Source organism: Ovis aries, chromosome 8, assembly GCF_016772045.2.
Source record: "Ovis aries strain OAR_USU_Benz2616 breed Rambouillet chromosome 8, ARS-UI_Ramb_v3.0, whole genome shotgun sequence".
NCBI lineage: Eukaryota > Metazoa > Chordata > Mammalia > Artiodactyla > Bovidae > Ovis > Ovis aries.
Window position 1 is genome coordinate 39,459,322 of NC_056061.1, and position 26,111 is coordinate 39,485,432.

At 39.4% G+C, this 26,111-nt stretch overlaps 1 protein-coding gene and 1 pseudogene across 1 annotated transcript in view; both read right to left on the reverse strand.

The window, feature by feature from the left end:
- Nucleotides 1–26,111, reverse strand: part of LOC121820169 (uncharacterized) — a 435,057-nt gene that overhangs the window by 141,001 nt on the left and 267,945 nt on the right. The gene's annotated exons all lie outside the window — the stretch shown is intronic.
- Nucleotides 4,315–5,891, reverse strand: LOC114116196 (phosphatidylinositide phosphatase SAC2-like; annotated as a pseudogene).

A 26,111-nucleotide genomic window follows, 5' to 3' on the forward strand; every position in this document is an offset into this window, starting at 1 on the left:
AAAACTAAGATCATGGCATCCAGTCCCATCACTTCATGGCAAATAGATGGAGAAACAGTGGGAACAGTTGCTGACTTTATTTTGGGGGGCTCCAAAATCACTGCAGATGGTGATTGCAGCCATGAAATTAAAAGACGCTTACTTCTTGGAAGGAAAGTTATGACCAACCTAGACACCACATTAAAAAGCGGAGACATTGTCAACTAAGGTCCCTCTAGTCAAGGCTATGGTTTTTTCCAGTAGTCATGTATGGATATGAGAGTTGGACTATAAAGAAAGCTGAGTGCTGAAGAATTGATGCTTTTGAACTGTGGTGTTGGAGAAGACTCTTGAGAGTTCCTTGGAATGCAAAGGGATATAACCAGTCCATCCTGAAGAAGATCAGTCATGGGTGTTCATTGGTAGGACTGATGTTGAAGCTGAAACTCCAATACTTGGCCACCTGATGTGAAGAGCTTACTCATTTGAAAAGACTCTGATGCTGGGAAAGATTGTGGGCAGGAGGAGAAGGGGATGACAGAGGATGAGATGTTTGGATGGCATCATTGACTCAATGAACATGAATTTGGGTAAATTCTGGGAGTTGGTGATGGACAGGAGGCCTGGCGTGCTGCGGTTCATGGGGTCACAAAGAGTCGGACACGACTGAGTGACTGAACTGAACTGAACTGTTTGAGTGTTTGAGTTGTCTGAGAATAAAATGTAGAAAAGGAATGCAGATTCAAAACCAAATTCAGAGGAATTCTCATATTTAGTGCTAGGATTGAAATGGAAAATTGGCCAAACCAATGGGAAAAGAGGTAGAAGAAAGTGAAGAGAGTAGTCTCTTGAGCTTCTTGCAAGAGAAGGGTCAGTTTTTAAAAAGAGAGAGTGGCCGATTGTATCGAATGATACCTGGAGTATACTAAACTCATTCCCACTGTCCAAAACAATTTCTTCTGCTATTTTCAGACTTAGATGCAAGAATGAAATAAACTTCTAAGTATGCTCCAATTTTCTGAGAAGTGAAAAGTCATTCAGGTCCACATTTAAGGAAAAAGTGAATAAATAAAATTTACTTGAGTTTTAGACATGGATAGTAATTCAGGATAACTTGAATTTAATAAACATTTCACTACATATTTTTCATGGGGTTCTCATGGCAAAGAATCCTGGAGTCATTTGCCATTCCCAAGGTGAAACTCCCAACACTTTGGCCCATGTGATACAAAGAGCCAGCTGTTGGAAAAGACCCTGATGCTGGGAAAGGTTGAAGGCAAAAGGAGAAGGAAATGACAGAAGATGAGATGGTTATAAAGCATCATCAACTCAATGGACATGAGTTTGAGCAAACTCTGGGATATAGTGATCGACAGGGAAGCCTGGTGTGCTGCAGTCCATGGGGTCACAAAGAGTCAGCCCCAACTTAGTGACTGAATAAGTATCACTATATACCAAAATACACACAGTGAGATGTAATAGTTAATTTTTTTTAACACAACTGCTGGAAAATGAGAAGAAAGGAGAATAGGATAACTCTGAAAGAGTAACCTTTTTAGCTTTGATGGAAAGGAGAAATAATGAAGGAAAGATCAACAGATTTTAGTACAAAATCACATAAAACTTCCAATTAATGAAAAATAGCAATACAAATAAAAAGCACATGTAGAAGAAAATGGTGTAATGGTTAAGCTTATTGAAAGAATACTGGATTTTAGCCATAAATACAGTGGGTTCCCTGGTGGCTCAGACGGTAAAGAATCTGCCTTAAATCTGGGAGACCTGGGTTCGATCCCTGTGTCAGGAAGATCCCCTGGAGGAGGGCATAGCAATCTACTCCAGAGAATCCCATGGACAGTGGAGCCTGGCGAGGTATAGTTCATAGGATCACAGAGAGTTGGACATGACTGAAGTGACTTAGCAGGCACACATGCAGGCAATAACCAACTTACTCTTTCTCACTACTGTCTCTGACTAATTTGGTCTGAAATCTACTTGCAATAACTTGCACAAAGTAAAAGCTCAGTCTGGTTTAATATCAAAACCCCAAAGCACCAACTAATGAAATTCTTCTGTTTGGGTCTGTCCTAATTTCAGAAATTTCTACAGAAAGTAAGCAATATAAGCAGCTTCTTTACTTTTTCTTCACTCTATCTTTTCATAACTACTCTCTAGGTGCCATTTTGTTCTCTCTAAAGTTGGGTTTGGGGAAGGTGGGTTATGGAAAAGGGATAGTATGTTATGGATTATGAGCTGTGTCTAACAACAGGGCTTGTTTTATTTCTCCCTCACATTTCAGGGAACTTCCAAATCTTCTGTGTAGAAGTCTTCTTACCATTGGCTTTTAAAACAACTTCCCTCAGTCCTTTGTTTCTGAGGCTTCATACTATCCATTGTCTAAATACAGGAAAGTTTCCCCTCCTCCAGAAGATCCTGGAAGCCAGTCTCCCAGAACAGGGTCCTTTTCAAGATGATATAGTTGAGTTCTCTCCCCTAGACCACCCAGACCAAGAAAAACTCAAGCATCTTTGTCCCCTTTGGGGATAATATAGCCAGCTCCTCACCACTGGTGGGCCCAAGCTGTCACTTTTGGACTTCTCAGACTCAGGTTAGGTACCAATCCCTATGTCCTTTAAATATCAGGGAACATAAAGCACTTTCTCTGAACAGTTCTCTTGAAGCTCCTCCATCTTCTCAAGACATGGAGAAGTATCCACTTTCTTCCTCATTGGGGAAGCATACAAACAACTCATTCTCCAGAGAAATTCCCTGATCTCTACGTTCTTTTACCTCCAAGATACCAACCTGTGTAGCTAGTCTGTTGTGTTAGATGTATATTGTCTCCAGTCAGAAATCTGAGATACTAAGAAAACTCACAATTAGCATGCTACCTCACTTCTAGGGTTCTGGGGGGTTTTCTTTTGTTGCTGGTGACAATGTGAACCAATACATTTAAGATTTATAAGTCTCTTCATCCAGTTATTCTGCTATAAACACTACCCAAAAGGCATGAAGACACTTGCGCATGTGGGCATTCACTATAGCATCCACCATCTAATGTAGTACCTAGATGAGAAATATTAGCTAGGGCTAAAGGATAAGTAAAACTTTGTTTCTTCAGATAATAAGAATTATTATACTCACCCTACCTTATTTCAACTTTGGTACTTTAAAACTCTTGCTTTGCCCCTCTAGTCCTTACTTCCTAATCTTAAGGTCATTGCTCTGGGTCTTAACTTTGTTGGAATTTTGTTACATATGAGATGATTTTTTTTTTCACTTTAAATTATAATATTTTATTTTAAATAGTCACAACATCTGACACTTCAAAAAAAGATACCACTAATAAATTTTTAAAAAGTGGAATACGTATCAAAGTTACAACAGACATAATGTTTAGCTGAGAATCATTTCAACAGAGTAAGGCTCTAAAGATACCAGACAAACCAATACTTGTTTGGATTAAGATGTACCATTCTCTTACTGTATGGGCTTACAGACAAGGCCCTGGTTCCATGTGGTCAATGTTACAGTCGTGTTTCAGAATAAAATTTTCAGTAGTTTTGAGAGCCTATACAAGATGTTATGGACTACACCCTGCAAAAAGTTACAACTTGAAAACTCCTTTCAAGCTTTACCAGTATCCAATGTGTATATTTTTAACATTTCTGAAAAGAGAACAAAATTAATAAGTGATGGTATTCACATCTGATATCTCAGGTTTCATGGCAGACAGGTCTTAATGCTCCTAGATTTGGGGAGTATACCAGGGAGGAATATTTTAAATTTATTTAAGTAGAATGTAGGGAAAATAGGATCAAATGGGCATACATTCCTTGACCCCAGTGCCATTAGCCCTGTTAACTCTATAGGGAATGGTTAAGCCATCAAAAATTAAACCAATAGTTTTTAATATTAAAATGATTCTCCATACTAGTAACACTGAAGAGTCACTAAACTAAGAATTTACCTTGTAGAGGTTAACACACAGAAATAGGTGACAGAACAGTAACAATTATAAAAAATGCTACTCATCTAAAAGGATCCACGTCCACTCTTTGAGTCTACTTCATACATTCTACCCATCCACCCCACTCCAAAAAGGTTCAGATTATTATGTCCCAAAGTAATCTATTCCTGAATTACTTTTGAAGAGACAACCTGCTCTGTAGCTACTTAGGTCCTATTCTAGGATGATGCATTTCCATTGTCCTAGCTCTCAAATTTGGAAATCTGCTTAGGTTCAGCCTTTTAAAACCCTTCCAAATTAACGTAATTAGAATTTGTGATCCCTAGATTCACATACAGTACAGGCTCTGTGACACCTCCTTTTTTAGGGGGTTGAATAAAAGCCACAGGATTCTGTGTGACTAAAAACTAAATCTCAGTTATTCGTGTCTGGCATTGTGTAAACATATTTTTAAGTTCATGTTGCTGGACTTCATTAACTACTTCAGGATCTGCAGGGCTCTTCTGAACCTTTGCCACTGCAAAGTTTATCCCTTGGGCTAACCCAGCTTGGGTAATGTTAGTAAACTGGACCACAGAACTTCAAATCTTTGAAAAAGGAGAGACTGCTCTGCTGCTACAGCTCTCTGAAGGAGAAGGAGTTACATGAAGCTCTCTCTCAAGTTCAAGCATGCCAGATTCAGAGCCAGGGGTCTTTTGAGATACAACTGAATGCACTGGTTCAACTGACAAAAACTGTGGGCCTGCTGCAGGAAAAGACACATCTAATTGAGAAGGTGGAGAAGGTATCTGTTCTATCGATTCAAATGGAGTTTCTTCGCTAGAAACTTGATTGGTTGTTTGATGTCCTTCCTCACTAGCCTGCTGAGAAACAGATCTGGTTTCTGATAGGTGGGTCATTTTGTTTTGTGTATCTTGAACAAATCTGTAGCAGTAAATATCCACAGGCTTGGCAAAGCCAGTCTATGTGTGTATGTTGCCAGGGGAAGGACTTTTCTTCAAAGAAGACTCATGGCCTTTTCCAAGCCCACTTTCATGAGCAATAGTAACCTCTGAAGGAACATGAATGCTGATATCAGTGCTGCTAATAGACTGGGATCGACTGCCTAATCAAGCTGCTGAAGCAATGATACCACAACTAGGAAGAATATAGTCGGTTGGCACTACATTCTCTGAAGAGATAGCTGCCTGTCTTCATCAGACTTGGAATTTGTAAGAAATTCGTCAGAGTGATACGAGTTACTATCTGAAGACATTTCCCCTTCTGACTCTGCCTGGTTGTATTTTCCATGGTTTCAAGACTACTATCTGATTTCCAAAGATTTACTTTTAAGTTTGGTTTTAGAAAGTTAACTTCCATTTCAAGTTTTGTGAAGTTTCTTAGCTTTCGTAGATTACCAATGTTTACATTGGATTTGGTTTGTTTCACTTTTTGATTTAGAGATGAAATTTTGCTCACTAAAACTTTTTTTTCCCTGGGCCAGAGAGCCTTGGTTTTGAGATCTGATGCCGATGATGGTTTCATGAGGTTTACTGCTCTTCCTCTCAAGCTTTTTCTCTATTATAGGTACGTCTAATCCCATGGCTTGCTTGGTGATCTGCAGCATCTCCTCAAGGCACTGAAGAGTATGTTTTCCACCCTCTTCTGGGTTGCACATTGTAGCTTTCAGTGTGCGGAATAGCCACTTGCTTCTTTATATCTGTAGTGCAATCTCATGCAGGAGAACTTTGGCTTAACCAAACAGAGTGGGTTCAGTACCTATTTCTATTTTTTCCAGGTCTTCTAGACTTAGTCCTTGATACTGGTTTACTTTGTCAACCTCATCATCATAATAGACCACGCAGCAGGCAGAGTTAGAAAGCAGTAACAGCACATCCACATCAATGAGGCTGCTCTTAAACTGTCGTTTGAGCCAAGCCATAAAAATTACATCGCGACACATAGTCTAACATGAAGAAAATTTCCACATCTACTAAGTAGTGCTACTTTATCATAGCTTCTAGTTTGACACTAATATTTACATTGGTCAAACATGATCTCAGTCAAAAGCATTATGTCTAGAACATAAAGCACTTGGCACATCACAGACCATCGAGAAAGATGTTAGCACTCCCCCCACCCACATTTTTACCTAAGTATAAGCTGCAGTAAATACTTAATTTCCCTCCCCACTACCCTCTGCCCTACTTAAACAGAAATAAATAAAACTTACCCCCCCCCTTTTTTTTTAAACACAGACAAAGAAAACCCCTTTCGGTGCACCCCTGCCCCATGCCTGCAGCTCCGAGGAAAGGGCTGCGCTACTCGTTTTTCTCTTCCTGCCAGTCAGGCAGCCCCTCCTTTCACAAGATGAACACAAACACCGCCAGCACCACATGCAGCCCCACCACCGCGACAATGGTCGCGTAAAAGCCACTGTCATTGGGGGACATTAACAGGAGGCTTTGGAAAAGCAGCAATTAGCAGGAAAAATACAACCCCACAGGAACTTTAACCATGCTGCTGCTGCTGCTGCTGCTAAGTCGCTTCAGTCGTGTCCGACTCTGTGCGACCCCATAGACAGCAGCCCAGAAGGCTCCCCCATCCCTGGGATTCTCCAGGCAAGAACACTGGAGTGGGTTGCCATTTCCCTCTCCAATGCATGAAAGTGAAAAATGAAAGTGAAGTCGCTCAGTCCTGTCCGACTCTTCGAAACCCCATGGACTGTAGCCTACCAGGCTCCTCCGTCCATGGGATTTTCTAGGCAACAGTACTGGAGTGGGGTGCCATCGCCTTCTCCAAACGTTAACCATAAGTTCTGCAAAAAGGAAAAAGATCCTGAAAGTGATGGCCAGGCTGCCGCCTTCGGACTTGGGCTGGGCAGGGCAGCGTTGCCGGCGGCATTGCCTGTGGCGTTCGCCTGCTTCTGAACCCTTGTAGCGGGCCGGTGGGAGTGGGGCGTCTAGTCAGTCAGTCAGTCTGTCCATCCGTTCGTCAACTAATCGAAGCTCGAGATGATTTTATAAGAAGGAAGATCCTTCAAGCAACTCCTGAAGTAATATATAGGAAAGAATGAATGATGAAACCCCTAACATGAACAAATGTTGAATTGTCCAAAGAGAAAACTGAAATTACTTGAGGAGGCAGTAGTCAGTCAAAGATATCACATACCCCAACCAAACCATCACAACAATTTAATCAGAATCTCCAAATCATGGGTCCAGGATCATTCAACCTTAAGCCTCACCATGGGTGATTCTAATGTGTAGCCAAGCTTAACAGCCAGAACCATAAGAGTTATTGGTTAGAAAGGAAAAAAGCCAAGCAGTAGAATATGTGAATGATGTGTGTATTATGCAGCCATTCAAAATTATAATTCTGAAGATCAGGTAAAGATAGTGTAATCTCTAAATATGGTGCACAAGGCCTGTTATTGTCTCATCTCTGCCTCTACTACCACATTTGCTGCTCCCTTCATGGGCCTTTCCATTCCATGAATTACAACTCATCAGTCCATTTGCAGGTTAAATAACTCCAGGAAGAATGAAGGGATGAAGCCAAAGCAAAACCAATACCCAGCTGTGGATGTGACTGGTGATAGAAGCAAGGTCCGATGCTGTAAAGAGCAATACTGCATAGGAACCTGGAATGTCAGGTCCATGAATCAAGGCAAATTAGAAGTAGTCAAACAAGAGATGGCAAGGGTGAACATCGACATTCTAGGAATCAGTGAACTAAAATGGACTGGAATGGGTGAATTTAACTCAGATGACCAATACATCTACTACTGTGGGCAGGAATCCCTCAGAAGAAATGGAGTAGCCATCATGATCAACAAAAGAGTCCGAAATGCAGTACTTAGATGCAATCTCAAAAACGACAGAATGATCTCTGTTTGTCTCCAAGGCAAACCATTCGGTATCACAGTTATCCAAGTCTATGCCCCAACCAGTAACGCTGAAGAAATTGAAGTTGAATTAGATCTTTTAGAACTAACACCCAAAAAAGATGTCCTCTTCATTTTAGGGGACTGGAATGCAAAAGTAGGAAGTCAAGAAACACCTGGAGTAACAGGAAAATTTGGCCTTGGAGTGCAGAATGAAGCAGGGCAAAGACTAATAGAGTTTTGCCAAGAAAATGCACTGGCCATAGCAAACACCGTCTTCCAACAACACAAGAGAAGACTCTACACATGGACATCACCAGATGGTCAACTCCGAAATCAGATTGATTATATTCTTTGCAGCCAAAAGATGGAGAAGCTCTATACAGTCAACAAAAACAAGACTAGGAGCTGACTGTGGCTCAGATCATGAGTTCCATATTGCCAAATTCAGACTTAAATTGAAGAAAGTAGGGAAAACCGCTAGACCATTCAGGTATGACCTAAATCAAATCCCTTATGATTATACAGTGGAAGTGAGAAATAGATTTAAGGGCCTAGATCTGATAGATAGAGTGCCTGATGAACTATGGACGGAGGTTGGTGACATTGTACAGGAGACAGGGATCAAGGCCATCCCCATGGAAAAGAAATGCAAAAAAGCAAAATGGCTGTCTGGGGAGGCCTTACAAATAGCTGTGAAAAGAAGACAGGCAAAAAGCAAAGGAGAAAAGGAAAGATATAAGCATCTGAATGCAGAGTTCCAAAGAACAGCAAGAAGAGATAAGAAAACCTTCTTCAGCGATCAATGTAAAGAAATAGAGGAAAACAACAGAATGGGAAAGACTAGAGATCTCTTCAAGAAAATTAGAGATACCAAGGGAACATTTCATGCAAAGATGGGCTTGATAAAGGACAGGAATGGTCTGGACCTAACAGAAGCAGACGATATTAAGAAGAGGTGGCAAGAATACACAGAAGAACTGTACAAAAAAGATCTTCACGACCCAGATAATCATGATGATGTGATCACTAATCTAGAGCCAGACATCTTGGAATGTGAAGTCAAGTGGGCCTTGGAAAGCATCACTACGAACAAAGCTAGTGGAGGTGATGGAATTCCAGTTAAGCTATTTCAAATCCCAAAGATGATGCTGTGAAAGTGCTGCACTCAATATGCCAGCAAGTTTGGAAAACTCAGCAGTGGCCACAGGACTGGAAAAGGTCAGTTTTCATTCCAATTCCAAAGAAAGGCAATGTCAAAGAATGCTCAGACTACCACACAATTGCACTCATCTCACATGCTAGTAAAGTAATGCTCAAAATTCTCAAAGCCAGACTTCAGCAATACGTGAACCATGAACTCCCTGAAGTTCAAGCTGGTTTTAGAAAAGGCAGAGGAACCAGAGATTAAATTGCCAACATCCGCTGGATCATTGAAAAAGCAAGAGAGTTCCAGAAAAACATCTATTTCTGCTTTATTGACTATGCCAAAGCCTTTGACTATGTGGATCACAATAAACTGTGGAAAATTCTGAAAGAGATGGGAATACCAGACCACCTAACCTGCCTCTTGAGAAATCTGTATGCAGGTCAGGAAGCAACAGTTAGAACTGGACATGGAACAACAGACTGGTTCCAAGTAGGAAATGGAGTACGTCAAGGCTGTATATTGTCACCTTGCTTATTTAACTTATATGCAGAGTACATCATGAGAAACGCTGGACTGGAAGAAACACAAGCTGGAATCAAGATTGCCGGGAGAAATATCAATAACCTCAGATATGCAGATGACACCACCCTTATGGCAGAAAGTGAAGAGGAGCTAAAAAGCCTCTTGATGAAAGTGAAAGAGGAGAGTGAAAAAGTTGGCTTAAAGCTCAACATTCAGAAAATAAAGATCACGGCATCTGGTCCCATCACTTCATGGGAAATAGATGGGGAAACAGTGGAAACAGTGTCAGACTTTATTTTGGGGGGCTCCAAAATCACTGCAGATGGTGCCTGCAGCCATGAAATTAAAAGACACTTACTCCTTGGAAGAAAAGTTATGACCAACCTAGATAGCATATTCAAAAGCAGAGACATTACTTTGCCGACTAAGGTCTGTCTAGTCAAGGCTATGGTTTTTCCTGTGGTCATTTATGGATGTGAGAGTTGGACTGTGAAGAAGGCTGAGCACCGAAGAATTGATGCATTTGAACTGTGGTGTTGGAGAAGACTCTTGAGAGTCCCTTGGACTGAAAGGAGATCCAACCAGTCCATTCTGAAGGAGATCAGCCCTGGGATTTCTTTGGAAGGAATGATGCTAAAGCTGAAGCTCCAGTACTTCGGCCACCTCATGCGAAGAGTTGACTCATTGGAAAAGACTCTGATGCTGGGAGAGATTGGGGGCAGGAGGAAAAGGGGACAACCAAGGATGAGATGGCTGGATGGCATCATGGACTCGATGGACGTGAGTCTGAGTGAACTCTGGGAGATGGTGATGGACAGGGAGGCCTGGCGTGCTGCGATTCATGGGGTTGCAAAGAGTCGGACACGACTGAGCGACTGAACTGAACTGAAACCTGCTAGATCATCTTAGGCCTCAGCCTGAACTGCTTCCTTATCTGCCTGGATCATTCCTCCTCCTAGTTAACTGAAAGCTGAAGTGTATACTCACACAGACAGCCTTCCTGATCTTCCAGGCTGACCTGAGTCCCTACAGCACTTCCTGCTAAAAGTGGAACATGTCACACTGTATTGTAATAGTTGGCTTACTTATATTTCAACTTTTATCACTTTGAAAACAAAAGATATCTTCTTCCTCATCTCTGAATCCCAGTATCTAATAAAGTACTTTAACACAGTGTGTGTGTGAGTGAAAGTCGCTCAGTCGTGTCCGACTCTTTGCGATCCCACGGACTGTACAGTCCATGGAATTCTCCAGGCCAGAATACTGGAGTCGGTAGCCTTTCCCTTCTCCAGGGGATCTTCCCAAGCCAGGGATCGAACCCAGGTCTCTCGCATTGCAAGCATATTCTTTACCAGCTGAGCCACCAGGGAAGCCCAACACAGAGAGGTGCTCTAAAAATATTGGGTTGAACTTTTAAAGCATATAATATCATAGAAATACATATGATGTATGTATTAAAGTGCATTTGATATGGGCTTCCCTGGTGACTCAGTGATAAAGAAGCCATCTGCCAATGTAGGGTTTGATCCCTAAGTTGGAAAAGATCTCCTAGAGAAGTAAATGGCAACTCATTCCAGTATTCTTGCCTGGGAACTTCCATGGATAGAGGAGCCTGCCAGGCTTCAGTCCATGGGGTCACAAAAGAATTGAACATGACTTAGCAACTAAACAACAACAGCAGCGTTTGATAGAGAAAGAAGAAAGAAAGGGAAGGAGAGAGGCAGGGAAAAACTAACATTCACAGAATAAATTCTAAGTGACAATATTTATAACTTCACATAATTCTCACAACATTCCCTAGGATAAATATTATTTTCCTTATTTTACAGATGATGAAACCAAGGCCAAGAGTTTTATATAATTTATTCAATAATTGGGAATTAATAAGGACTATCCTCAGGTTTTGAACCCAGGTTTATATGACCAAAACTACCCTGTATTTCCAAAATAAAAAAGAGTTATTTTACAGTTTTGATTTAGGAGGAATTACCAGACCACTTGACCTGCCTCTTGAGAATTCTGTGTGCAGGTCAGGAAGCAACAGTTAGAACTGGACATGGAACAACAGACTGGTTCCAAATAGGAAAAGGAGTACGTCAAGGCTGTATATTGTCACCTTGCTTACTTAACTTATATGCAGAGTACATCATGAGAAACGCTGGACTGGAAGAAACACAAGCTGGAATCAAGATTGCTGGGAGAAATCTCAATAACCTCAGATATGCAGATGACACCACCCTTATGGCAGAAAGTGAAGAGGAGCTAAAAAGCCTCTTGTTGCAAGTGAAAAAGGAGAGTGAAAAAGTTGGCTTAAAGCTCAACATTCCAAAAACTAAGATCATGGCATCCGGTCCCATCCCTTCATGGGAAATAAATGGGGAAACAGTGGAAACAGTATCAGATTTTTGGGGGCTCCAAAATCACTGCAGATGGTGACTGCAGCCATGAAATTAAAAGACACTTACTCCTTGGAAGAAAAGTTATGACCAACCTAGATAGCATATTCAAAAGCAGAGATATTACTTTGCCGACTAAGGTCCGTCTAGTCAAGGCTATGGTTTTTTCAGTAGTCATGTATGGATGTGAGAGTTGGACTGTGAAGAAAGCTGAGTACTGAAGAATTGATGCTTTTGAACTGTGGTGTTGGAGAAGACTCTTGAGAGTCCCTTGGACTGCAAGGAGATCCAACCAGTCCATTCTGAAGGATATCAGCCCTGGGATTCCTTTGGAAGGAATGATGGTAAAGCTGAAACTCCAGTACTTTGGCCACCTCATGCGAAGAGTTGACTCATTGGAAAAGTCTCTGATGCTGGGAGGGATTGGGGGCAGGAGGAGAAGGGGACGACAGAGGATGAGATGGCTGGATGGCATCACGGACTCAGTGGACATGAGTCTGAGTGAACTCCAGGAGCTGGTGATGGACTGGGAGGCCTGGCGTGCTGCGATTCATGGGGTTGCAAAGAGTCAGACATGACTCAGCGACTGAAATGAATGAAATGAACAAGGTATTTAGGGGCTGAAGACTATAGTCAGGGTAAGTCACTACCAGATATGAAAGCTAACACATTTTTAAACTGCTCAAAGGAAATCCATTCACAGACAAATACACAGTTATAGTTTTTGTGTAACAATCAACAAAATCATATTACTGAAAAAATATCAAAACCATTCAATATACTTAGGTGTAATATTTTTCTGTATTTAGCCATTCTGTTTGTCTCCAATAAAAGTATGTCGTATAATACTCAACAGAATTTCTCTGCTAAGATATTACAAATCATTCTTCAGATTAAGTGTTTCAAGATCATATAGTATTGAAAACCTTTATTTCCTAAACTTCCCAGCACTAAATTGATCAAAACTGAAGCAAAATATAAAGTACCTACCTCTGGACTTATAATTTTTAGATCCTACTAACAAAAAGTTATTTTGAGACTCCATTACACCTATTAGCAAAAAGAAACTAACAAAAGAAGATATCATAAATGTAAAGGTAAACGCATAATATAAAAATAAATAAATGTAAGTATTAAAAAGGATGCCTTGAAATTTAAGGACAGACACCTATGGGATACACAGAGATTACAAGCTGAATGCACTCGTGCTCCATCTTCTCGGAATCCCCAAATGTTCTGAAGACAGGAGATTTAAAAAGTAAGGAAAAAACTCTTCTTTTCTTAATTTTATTTCAATAGTTGATGAAACTGAGGTTCAATTCAGAAAAGTCTTGCCCAGGCTCTTGAGGCTAAACCAGTCAGCATTTGAAATCAGCTCTTTGAGAGCCAAGCCAATGTTTATGCTAAACCATAGTGTATTTCTCCATTTTGGTTTCTCTATCCTTGCAAAATCACAACAAAACATTCTTAGGTAGACCTGCTCTGTTTATTTCACTCCTTTTTCTCCCTTAGTCACAGCAAGTGATTTTTTTAATCTAGTTTTTTTTTTCACATGTATTGCCTGCAACATAAGATTTCTAGCAATATTGTCATATTTCCTCTCAAATTTTTATTAGGCAATATAAAGCAATATTATATATTTTATTATTAACAAATTTATACAGAATAAAGTACAAAATGATTATTATAATTATTTATAATAGCAAATGTTTGCACTGAGATAAACATTTCACTATTGTTATGGAACATTGATTTAAACAGTGATTAAACAACAAATAGACACACTGCTTGATATTGTTAAATTAAGATATATTATTAATATTAGTGAATAGAAAATGGAAAGAAAAATCATAATTAAAGAGACTGTAAAAACATATCTAGCCATCCCCAACGAGTCCAAATGTCGTTATCTTGACATATTAATCTCAGAATACTAAGAGAGCTTGCAAGTGAGATTTCTGAACCTCAGTTGGCAATATTTAAAGAAATGGCTGAAGCCTGAAAGGTGTTCTTGGGAAGGAGTGAGGAAGAAAATGGTACTAGAGACACCATTCAAGTTTCACAACTCAAATGCCTCTATGGGTCATTCAGGTAGTATAAAGGAGTGAGGTAGCTAACAGAGAACTAGTGAGTTTAGGAGCACAGGCTCTGTCCACAGTGAGCAGCACTACTTGGCTACAGTCTGTTGATGGGATGAAAGGCTTAGGGTTTTACTTGGCAGCTCTTAAAATTGAAAAAGAAAATTTTTCAAGAGTGGTCAAAAATCCAGACTTCTAATGGAAATATTGCCTTTAAAAACTATTTACAGGTCATACACACACACACATACACACACACATCAGATGATAAAATTCCACCTATACTATACCAGAGTCAAAAGCCAGGCACCAATTTATATAGATGTTTGCTCTTTCTTCCACTTGGAAATAAGTAATATTTCCTGTAGAATTGTAACATATATTAGACATATATTAGAATGAATCAGAGATCAAAAGTCATCTAAAGAACAGGAACGGCTATCAGATAACAAGGCTTGATTGAATGAATTAATATACCCAAAGAAAGACTTGTCAATCTGAAAGAGATTAGTATGCCTGGAACAAGAATAACCAGAGTTTGAATCTAGAAGAGAAGAAAAAGGATGTTCTGGCTCACAGACTTGAACAATTCATTTCTAACCTAAGTTATCTAAATTAAGGAAACTGCTGTAACTGTTTCCTGCCATTAAATACTACATTTAATTTCATGCCCAACAAGCTAACCCTCTGAGTAAAATGTCAAAGTTACATCTATATTCAGGATACTTTAGTCTCCCATGAGGTTGCATATCATTATAAATTGATAGGGTGACAGTTTTATTTGTACATGTCCCCAGTGAGTTTGGATAGTGGAAGTTCACTTCTGCAAAACAGATCCATTCACAGTATGCTCAAATGTAAACAACAGAAATAGGACTTTGGCAGACTCACTAAGGCAAATTCTACTTCCTGGACTATTGGCAGACAGTAGTAAGCCATTTCCTAGAACTACCACAATTCACCATCCACTATTTTTTTTTTTACTTTATTAGTATCAAAAAACTAGAAGTGTTGCAGTAATCCAACAGGGAAAAAATAGTTGTTGTTGTGTTTTTTTTTTTTAAAAAAAAAAAAGGTCAAGAGATTTCCACAATCAAATACAGTATAAGTTAAACATCAATCCCAAGTAAAACTCCAGAATTAAACTATAGACTGTGAGTATGTTGGATAAATAACATGAGTATAAGTTTTAAAATTAATAATAAAGTTATTAAAGTGGAATGGTTTTAGAAATGTGATAGATACAATGTACCTATCTTTTAAAACAGTGATACTTAAAGAGTTATTCTTCAGTTCAGTTCAGTTCAGTCTCTCCGTTGTGTCCAATTCTTTGCAACCCCATGAATCGCAGCACGCCAGGCCTCCCTGTCCATCACCAACTCCCAGAGTTCACTCAGACTCGCATCCATTGAGTCAGTGATGCCATCCAGCCATCTCATCCTCTGTCGTCCCTTTCTCCTCCTGCCCCCAACCCCTCCCAGCATCAGAGTCTTTTCCAATGAGTCAACTCTTCGCATGAGGTGACCAAAGTACTGGAGTTTCAGCTTTAGCATCATTCCTTCCAAAGAAATCCCAGGGCTTGATCTCCTTCAGAATGGACTGGTTGGATCTCCTTGCAGTCCAAGGGACTCTCAAGAGTCTTCTCCAACACCACAGTTCAAAGGCATCAATTCTTTGGCGCTCAGCCTTCTTCACAGTCTAGTGATTTTTAAAATTCTCCTTCAGCCCTTAAACAAAAGTAGTTAATTTTATCAGTTTCAGATCACACGGCTGCATAAAGAAATACAATGGATGGGATTTCCCTGGTGGGCAAGTTGCTAAAATTCTGTGTTTCCAGTGCAGGGATCCCATGGTGAATCCCTAATGAGGAAATTAGATCCCACACACCACAACTAAGAGTTCGCATGCCAAAACCAAGGAATCTGCATGCCACAGTGAAGACTGGAGATCTTGCATGCTGCCACTAAGATGCACAGCAGGGGAAGCAAGATGGCACAGCAGTAGGGGGCTGTGGAGTACATCTCTCTCAAGGATACATCAAGGATACAGCTTCAGACTCAGAAGTGCTTGCAGAACACCAGCTGAGAGCAGACAGAAGCACCTGACCACCAGAAAAGAGTATATAGAACCACACAAAACTCAGTAGGATGAAGGAACTAGGGGGAAAACAGGAGTGTCAGGAGGACTAGACCTGCCCTCGGCGGGTGGGGGAACTGAAGCAGGGGTCCAGTCCCCACATCAGGGCAATTGTCTGGGTCAGAGGAGAAACATTTAAGGCTGAGAGTGAGGTAGCTGATCTGTGGCAGCCTAAATGGAATGAGAATCAGACAGTCCTGTGACAGCCATACGTACCCCGGTCAGGGATGCAGGTCCCCTAGAAGGTGCAGCAGCTAGGAGCTGGAGCATAGGGATTGTGGAGCAATCCCAGGGCGAGGGCTGCTGTTAACTGCAGAGAGACAGACCAAAAGGGACAAAAGAGAGGAGACTGTGGTGGGAAATGCCTGGGGAGGAAAGCCAGGCAGCCATGGAAGCAAGGCGATACTGCTGAGTCATGCATAGGTGGTGGAGCTATTGATGCTGCCTCTAAGATGCAGAGCAGGCAAATAAATAAATAATAAATACAATAAATATTTTTTAAAAAGAAACACAATGGATGACAGAGCCAAAAATAAAAATTATAGGGTAGAATGAGTCTAAGTTATATTTATTTGAATTAAATTCAAAATCTTCCATTCCAGTTCCTAAAAGCAAATTCTGGAAATATCATGATAAACATCAAAATACACGTATTTTGGGGAGAAAAACTGTGAAATTTTTTGGCAATAATATCAAATGGAATAAATAACATGGGCTTCCCCGCTGGCTTAGCAGTCAAGAGTCCACCTGCAATGCAGGAGTCACAGGAGATGCAGGTTCAATCCCTGGGTCAGGAAGATCCCCTGGAGGAGGGCATGGCAACCCACTCCAGTATTCTTTCCTGGAGAATCCCATGGACAGTGAGCCCATGGGGTCGCAAAGAACTGGGTAGGACTGAAGCGATTTAGCACACATGCATGCAAATAGCAAAATTAATAGAATCTTATTAGTTCAGTAAAACTTTCATTTTTTTCCCCATATCCAGAGAGAGTAGGGTAATAATTAGTCACAAATCTCTATGAAGTCAAACAACATCTAAGTCTGTATTCAAGTCTAAGAATCATTTCCTAAAGGGCCTATAAGCTTATGGAATTCATTTGGAAGAGAGGAAACAAGGAAGGGCAATCAAAGCAAGTTATGTGAAAATCAATTAAAGGAACTAAGAAAATTAGGCATTCAGATGGATAAAATCAAATAAAAATCATCCTCTAATACCTAAAGGCAAAATGCAAATTTGTTTGGTCTAATCCCAAGGAATAGAACTTGAAGTATGTTAGAAGTTTCAGGAAAACATGATTCATCTCACTGTAAAAACAAATATTTTTCATGGTCATAGTTGCCAAACTCTGTGCTAACACACAGGGATGTTAATGCAGGTACTGGTAATTATTTAGTGAAAAAATATTGAATGGATCATTAGATTTGGCTTATGATTTAGAAATACTTAATTGAAGAAGTTGGTGTTTTAACAATTACCTTGCCCTTATGATTTACATTTAATCTTGAAAACACTTGTTCATCTATTTTCACAACTTTAGCTTCAAATACAAACTGAAATATAAGTATAAATATTATCCATAAACCAGTGTGTTCTCCTCTGCTACCAGTTATTCCATTTGTGTATCTTTCTGACAGGTGTTTTCCCTAGCACATGTGTGCTACACATTCAGCTAATTGCTAGACACTGCCATGGTGTATCAGATAGCACACACTCTCTGACAGCCATAAGTTGGCTGTACAATAACAAGAGCATATATAATAAAGTGTGTCCTGAAAACATAGAGATAATTTTAGGACGTTAAGTTCTAGGTGCTGATTCTCTGACTGGGTAAAGATTGTGATCTGTTTTGAGGTATAGTTATATTCATTCTTGAAACCAAAAATCCTTCCCTCTACTCTTTCAAATGTCTTTATGTGTTCAATTAAGAGAATGAAACATTTCAAGGCACTCTTTTATGGGAAAATTATCATTTGCAACTACTTATCTATCTGTGTTAGGATAGTCTGATACTGTGCAACCAAGTCAAAATACAGAACTAAATTATACATCAAGGCAGCCAGAGGAGAGGGACAGCACACATATCTTCCAGTTTCGAATGTATGATCATCAAGTCAAAAAAGATTCACTGACTGATTTTATAATAAGAAAATATTGTAAACATAGATGATACTTTAGGCTAGTAAAATATCATTTATCTGTTTAGATGCTTGGGATTCTGAATAAAATTTCATTTTTAAAATGTATTTTCTGATTTTTAAAAGTGTGTGGAAACCACTGACATAATCATTAAGATTCCTTAAAGCCCATGATTTTATATGATATAGTGTTGACTGTAAGAAAACTCTAGCTGGTCTTTACCAAGTCCTATAAATAATTTTCTATAAAGCAACAGCCCTAACATAAGCAATCACATAGTAATTTAATACTTTACTAAGAGATATATGTATTTTGCCTGAAGAATCCCATGGACAGAGGAGCCTGGTGGGCTACTGTCCATGGGGTCAAAAAGAGTCAGACATGACTGAGCAAGTAAACAGCATATGTGTTTTAATGCATCTCTATATTTATAAATGTGCCTTTCCTTCAGTTCCTACTTCATATCTGCAGCATGTAGGGTTATTAAAATTGACCCTGTTCATTATAAATTATAGTGAGTTATAATTTAAACTTTAAATTATTGTCATTCTAATCAATTACACTCTTTTTGTTTAGTTTGATGGAACTAATGCAAAGGCTAGATTGTAGCTACCTAACTTCAGTGAAGCAAAACTCCATGAACTCTCTATATAAAGGTAGCACACAGTACTTTGAGAAAGACAGTAAAAGAATATAGTATTTGATAATGAAAAAGCAAAGAAGATGCACTTGACCTTGTAGAAACTGACAAACAGAAAGTGGACTTATTTGACCAAGCGACTTTGGCTGTCAAGCAATTTCCTGTCCTAAACAGCAATCTGGCCCAGACCTCAGAGTTATCAGAATAAAATCTGAGAGCCATTTTACAGGAGAATCAAATAAGATTTGGAATGAAAATTTCATTGCAAAGGAAGAAAAATTTGCAATAATTTTCTATAATATAAGAAGACTTTTTAGCACTTTTATTGCAGAAGCAATTCTAAATAACAGAGCTTTTCTTATAACAGCATTTCTATAATAATGGTGTTTTATAACAGAAGTGCTATTATTACAAAAATGGCATTATAATAGTGGCATTATTATTGTTGCATCTCTCTTATAACAGAAGTGCTAAATAAGCCTATCTATATTAAAGAAATTTCAAATTTCTTCCTTCTCAGAGCTTAATGTGATTTGGCCAGTCTCTTTCACATGATCATTTTACAAATAATCTTATATGGGTTGACCCAACATCGAAATATATGTCCAGTTCACACAGACTCCCAGGAAATCTGACATTAAACTAAGGGTCAAAATATTTGAGTTATATTCTCAGCTCTAGCATTAGCTATTAAGTGACCCTTAGCAGCATGTTTCTCCTCCTCTGAGCACTTTTTTTATTCTCCATTCAAACAAAAAACAAGGAGATTCTTCATAACTCCCAGTGAAATCTTTCCCATTACAAAAAAGCTCATTTTGTCCCAGATCTTAATAATATCAATTACATATTTTCACTTCTTTGTTTTAAACTCACTGATGTGCTACTTTGTAATTCTGATCTTTATTTATTGGAATAAATTTATATTCTCAAGTTAGAAGCTAAATAAGAATTCCTTTTGAAAAAAATATTCCCTTAAATGATCAGCACAGAGCCATATATAATGAGTAATTTTAAATTTTTTATTAAAATACATCTGATAACAAAGTTCTAAAAAATCCAAGCTGAATTCAGAAAATAACAGGGTTTCATTCTGTAGCTAGTAGAATTCTATACAAGAACTTGACCATTTTCAGGTTGAAATAAAGCAATAAAGTATTAGAATAAGGTTGGAAGTGATAAAAATATATAATGTTCAATGATAGTTAAAGTTCAAAAATTGCCTCAAAAGAAATCTATGTCCACATAAGAATGTTACTATAAATTTAACTACTCATTTAATAAAGTATATATTGCTTTCCCATATATTTAGGGAGTATTCATTGAAAGAACTTACCTATATATGGAAAAAAATAACTAAATTTAAGTTTATAAAATTCTACTTTTATTAAAGGTATCTTGTAATCCTTTGATAATGAGCTTTCAGCAGAGAAGACAGGAAAGATTTTAAGTTCCAAAGGTACTGACCTTTCAAACATTAAAGTAAAATTCTATATATTTCTAGGCCAATACAATTAGATTACATCATCTGCTTAGGATATAGTCTGACAAACAGTAAGGTAAGGAAATTCAATATCCTCATATTCTCTACAGGCATTTTTACATTTTTAGGTTGTGAAACAAAGTAGGACCTTAGAGGATTTTCCTGAGGATAGACTCTCCACTCCCAATGTCTCCCATCTTTCTTTTTATTTGTAGAAAAGCTTTAGCCTCCTAGGCCTTCCCTGAGTTCCAAACAGCAGATTTAATCAGAGAAGAGAAAAAAGACAGAAGCAAAGAAAGCAGTCAAGTAAGACAAAATAATAATAGTTTAGCCATGAAACAAGGTCAAGGACTTTTTAAGTTCCTTCTCAAGGACTACAAATATCCTAAGCAATATTCATGAGTTGCTGTGCAGCTACTAAAACCCCCACCAGCAGGAGGAAGTTGACTGCATGCTGACCACCAGTATGCAGACCCCAGATGGGCTAGATCTAGAAGGCTGTTGATTGAAATTCCTGAAACCTTACCCCATTACCTCACCATCAACCAAGCAGAGAATTATGTACAAGCTGATCATGTACCCTATGACCCTCTCCCTCACACTGTCTTTAAAAACCCTTCCCTGAAAGCCCTGGGGGAATTCAGGTCTTTTGAGAATGAGCTGCCTGTTCTTCTTGCTTGGTGCCCTGCAATAAACACTATGTTTCTTCCCCACAAATCTGTGTCAGTGGATTGGCTTTTCTGCACACTGAGTGAGCAGAATCAATGTGGTTCAGTAACAACTGTCGTGAATGTTTTCAGTGTGCATTCTGATAAAATAAAATTATTTTATTTTTGATTGCAAGTTGAAGAAAAATGTTAGAACATATATACACATACATAGGTGTAAGTGTGGGCTTCCCTGGTGGCTCATATGGTAAAGATTCAACCTATAATGCAGGAGACCTAGGTTTGATGCCTGGGTCAGGAAGATCCCCTGGAGAAAGGAATGGCTACCCATTCCAGTATTTTTCCCCAGAGAATTTGACGTACAGAAAAGCTTGGTGGGCTACAGTCCACTGGATTGCAAAGAGCTGGACAATACTGAGTGACTAAGAACACACACACACATGCACACACAGGTGCATGTATATAATATATATGTGTATGAATATAATATTCTAAGAGCATCAAAGAAATGGAGTTTGGGGGGACAATTCCCATACCATGCTTATTCATCATACTGAATGACATTATCAGGAGCTATCATTTTTTAAAAAAATTCACTTCAGTTCACTTCATTTCAGTTCAGTAGCTCAGTCATGTCCGACTCTTTGCGATCCCATGAACTGCAGCATGCCAGAACTCCCTGTCCATCACCAACTCCCGGAGTTTACCCAAACTCATGTCGATCAAGTCAGTGATGCCATCCAGCCATCTCATCCTCTGTCCTCCCCTTCTTCTCCTTCCCCTAATCCCTCCCAGCATCAGGGTCTTTTCAATGAGTCAATTCTTCGCATGAGGTGGCCAAAGTACTGTAGTTTCAGCTTTAGCATCAGTCCTTCCAATGAACTCCCAGGGCTGATCTCCTTTAGAATGGACTGGTTGGATCTCCTTGCAGTCCAAGGGCCTCTCAAGAGTCTTCTCCAACACCACAGTTCAAAAGCATCAATTCTTCAGCGCTCAACTTTCTTGATAGTCCAAATCTCACGTCCATACATGACCACTGGAAAAACCATAGCCTTGACTAGACGGACATTTGTTGACAAAGTAACGTCTCTGCTTTTGAATATGCTATCTAGGTTGGTCATAACTTTCCTTCCAATGAATAAGGGTCTTTTAATTTCATGGCTGCAGTTACCATCGGTAGTGATTTTGGAAAAATCATAAAAATAAAGTCAAAAAATAAAGTCTGACACTGTTTCCACTGTTTCCCCATCTATTTCCCATGAAGTGATGGGACCAGATGCCATGATCTTAGTTTTCTGAATGTTGAGCTTTAAGCCAACTTTTTCACTCTCCTCTTTCACTTGCAACAAGAGGCTTTTTAGCTCCTCTTCACTTTCTTCCATAAGGGTAGTGTCATCTGCATATCAGAGGTTACTGATATTTCTTCCAGCAATCTTGATTCCAGCTTGTGGCTTCTTCCAGCCCTGCGTTTCTCATGATATACTCTGCATAGAAGTTAAATAAGCAGGGTGACAATATACAGCCTTGACGTACTCCTTTTCCTATCTGGAACCAGTCTGTTCTTCCATGTCCAGTTCTAACTGTTTCTTCCTGATCTGCATACAGATTTCTCAAGAGGCAGGTCAGGTGATCTGGTATTCCCATCTCTTTCAGAATTTTCCACAGTTTATTGTGATCCACACAATCAAAGGCTTTTAAAAAATTAAGACCATGTAAAAAAAATGGTAGTAGCATTTTTTAACTCAAGAAGTTCAAGAGAGAGAACAAAAAGAAAAGAAGCTAAAGGATGAGGAGAAGTTAATGATTATTTTAATTGAATCACTAAGAGATAGATTCCAAGCAGGAACTTCCTGGGTTCCATTATGGACAAATGTTAACATACACATAATCCACTCACTCAAGCCTATTCAGTTCAGTTCAGTTCAGTCACTCAGTCATGTCCTACTCTTTGGGATCCCCTGAATCGCAGCATGCCAGGCCTTTCTGTCCATCACCAACTCCCAGAGTTCACTCAGACTCACATGCATCAAGTCAGTGATGCCATCCAGCCATCTCATCTTCGGTCATCCCCTTCTCCTCCTGCCCCCAATCCCTCCAAGCATCAGAGTCTTTTCCAATGAGTCAACTCTTAGCATGAGGTGGTCAAAGTACTGGAGTTTCAGCTTTAGCATCATTCCTTCCAAAGAAATCCCAAGGCTGATCTTCAGAATGGACTGGTTGGATCTCCTTGCAGTCCGAGGGACTCTCAAGAGTCTTCTCCAACACCATTGTTCAAAAGCATCAATTCTTCAGCACTCAGCCTTCTTCACAGTCCAACTCTCACATCCATACATGACCACAGGAAAAACAATAGCCTTGACTAGATGGACCTTAGTCGGCAAAGTAATAGTTCAATATTAAACAGAACAATGTGAAAGTTTAAAAGTACTGGGGTACAGTCTTCAGTGAAATATTTAGTTTTCCTTTGTTCCAAGAGGAACTGAGGTCTAAAGGTTGATTAAACACCTTCTAATGTGCCAGATCCCATGCCAGGTGAATGACATATGATATTTTATTTCTTACTGTTCTTGGAGGTTATTACTACTATTGTCATTATTATTAATATTATTATTATTTTCAAAGGAGGAGATCAGATACATAGATGAAATCAAGCTCTTACCTGTAGTCATACAGAGACTATGTGACCGACTATATAGGTACATTCTTCAAGGAATGGGAGGACTAGAACAGGATGGATTCATCCGGGCAGATTAATCCTGATCACAAAGAAGTTTCTCTAAATGCTCAAAAGCATGATTAGCAGCAATATTTTTGAGAAGATTCACATGATTTGAAAAGAAAAGGCCTCTTAAATATCAAAAAACGACATTCCTTTATTTCTAAGGATGAAAACACTAAGTGTAGAAAAGATAATCTACCCAGAGTTTGAGGCCAAACTTGAATCTTCTGCTTCTGTCTCCCAATTTGGATCTCTGTCAGTACAGTGCAGCAGAAAGCTACTTTGACAGTCTTTCTCCAATATAAAAAATATTAAACTGAGAAAATACTTTTATAGGAGGCACTGAATGGGACCACCTTAGAAGAAAATAACTAGATTACTTGTAGCCTCAGGCACTTGTGCCTCAGGAACACCAAAACAGGCCTTTCTTCCTAATGATCAGTCAGTTCAGTCGCTCAGTCATGTCTGATTCTTTGAGACAGACCCCATGGACTGCAGCATGCCAGGCTTCCTGTCCATCACCAGCTCCCGGAGTTTACTCAAACTCATGTCCTTTGGATCGGTGATGCCATCCAACCATCTCATCCTCTGTCATCCCCTTCTCCTCCCACCTTCAATCTTTCCCAGCATCAGGGTCTTTTCAAATGAGTAAGTTCTCCACATCAGGTGGCCAAAGTATTGGAGCTTCAGCTTTAGCATCAGTCCTTCCAGTGTATATTCAGGACTGACTTCCTTTAGCATGGACTGGTTGGATCTCCTGGCAGTCCAAGGGACTCTCAAAAGTTTTCTCCAACACCACAGTTCAAAAGCATCAATTCTTTGGCTCTCAGATTTCTTCATAGTCCAACTCTCACATCCATTCATAACTACTGGAAAAACCATAGCTTTGACTAGATGAACCTTGTTGCTAAAGTAATATCTCTACTTTTTAATACGCTTTCTAGGTTGGTCATAGCTTTTCTTCCAAGGAGCAAGCATCTTTTAATTTCATAGTTGCAGACACCATCTGCAGTGATTTTGGAGCCCCTCCAAAAATAGGCTCTAAATGTTTCCATTGTTTCCCCATCTATTTGCCATGAATGATGGGACCAGAGGCCATGATCTTTGTTTTCTGAATGTTGAGTTTTAAGCCAACTTTTTCACTCTCCTCTTTCACTTTCATCAAGAGGCTCTTTAGTTTTTCTTCCCTTTTTGTCATAAGGGTGCTATCATCTGCATATGTGAGGTTATTGATATTTCTCCCAGCAATCTTGATTCCAGCTTTTGCTTCATCCAGCCCAGCATTTCTCATGATGTACTCTGCATATAAGTTAAATAAGCAGAGTGACAATATACAGCCTTGATGCACTCCTTTCCCGATTTCGAACCAGTCCGTTGTTTAATGTCCAGTTCTAACTGTTGCTTCCTGACCCACTCAGGAGGCAGGTCAGATGGTCTGGCATTCCTATTTCTTTCAGAATTTTCCACAGTTTGTTATGATCCACACAGTCAAAGGCTTTAGTGTAGTCAAAAAAGCAGATGTTTTTCTGGAAATCTCTTATTTTTTGATGACCCAACGGATGTAGGCAATTTGATCTCTGGTTCCTCTGCCTTATCTAAATCCAGCTTGAACATCTGGAAGTTCACAGTTCATGTACTATTGAAGCCTGGCTCAGAAAATTTTGAGTATTACTTTGCTAGCATGTGAGATGAGTACAATTGGGCAGTAGTTTGAGCATTCTTTGGCATTGCCTTTCTTAGGGATTGGAATGAAAACTGACCTTTTCCAGTTCTGTGGGTACTGTTGAGTTTTCCAAATTTGCTGGCATATTGAGTGCAGAACTCTCACAGCATCATTTTTTAAGACTTGAAATAGACAGCTAGAACATCATCTCCACTAGCTTTGTTCATAGTGAAGCTTCCTAACACCCACTTGACTTCACATTCCAGAATGTCTGGCTCTAGGTGAGTGATCACACCATCATGATTATCTAAGTTGTGAAGATCTTTTTTTGTACAGTTGTTCTGTGTATTCTTGCCACCTTCTCTTAATATCATATGCTTCTGTTAGGTCCATACCATTTCTGTCCTTTATTGAGCCCATCTTTGCATGAAATGGTCCCTTGGTATCTCTGATTTTCTTGAAGGGATCTCTAGTCTTTCCCATTCTATTGAATTCCTCTATTTCTTAACATTGATCACCAAGGAAGGGTTTCTTATCTCTCCTTGCTATTCTTTAGAACCCATCCAAATGGGTATATCTTTCCTTTTCTCCTTTGCCTTTCACTTCTCTTCTTTTCACAGGTATTTGTAAGGCCTCCTCAACCATTTTGCCTTTTTACTTTTCTTTTTCTTGGGGATGGTCTTGATCACTGCCTCCTGTACAATGTCA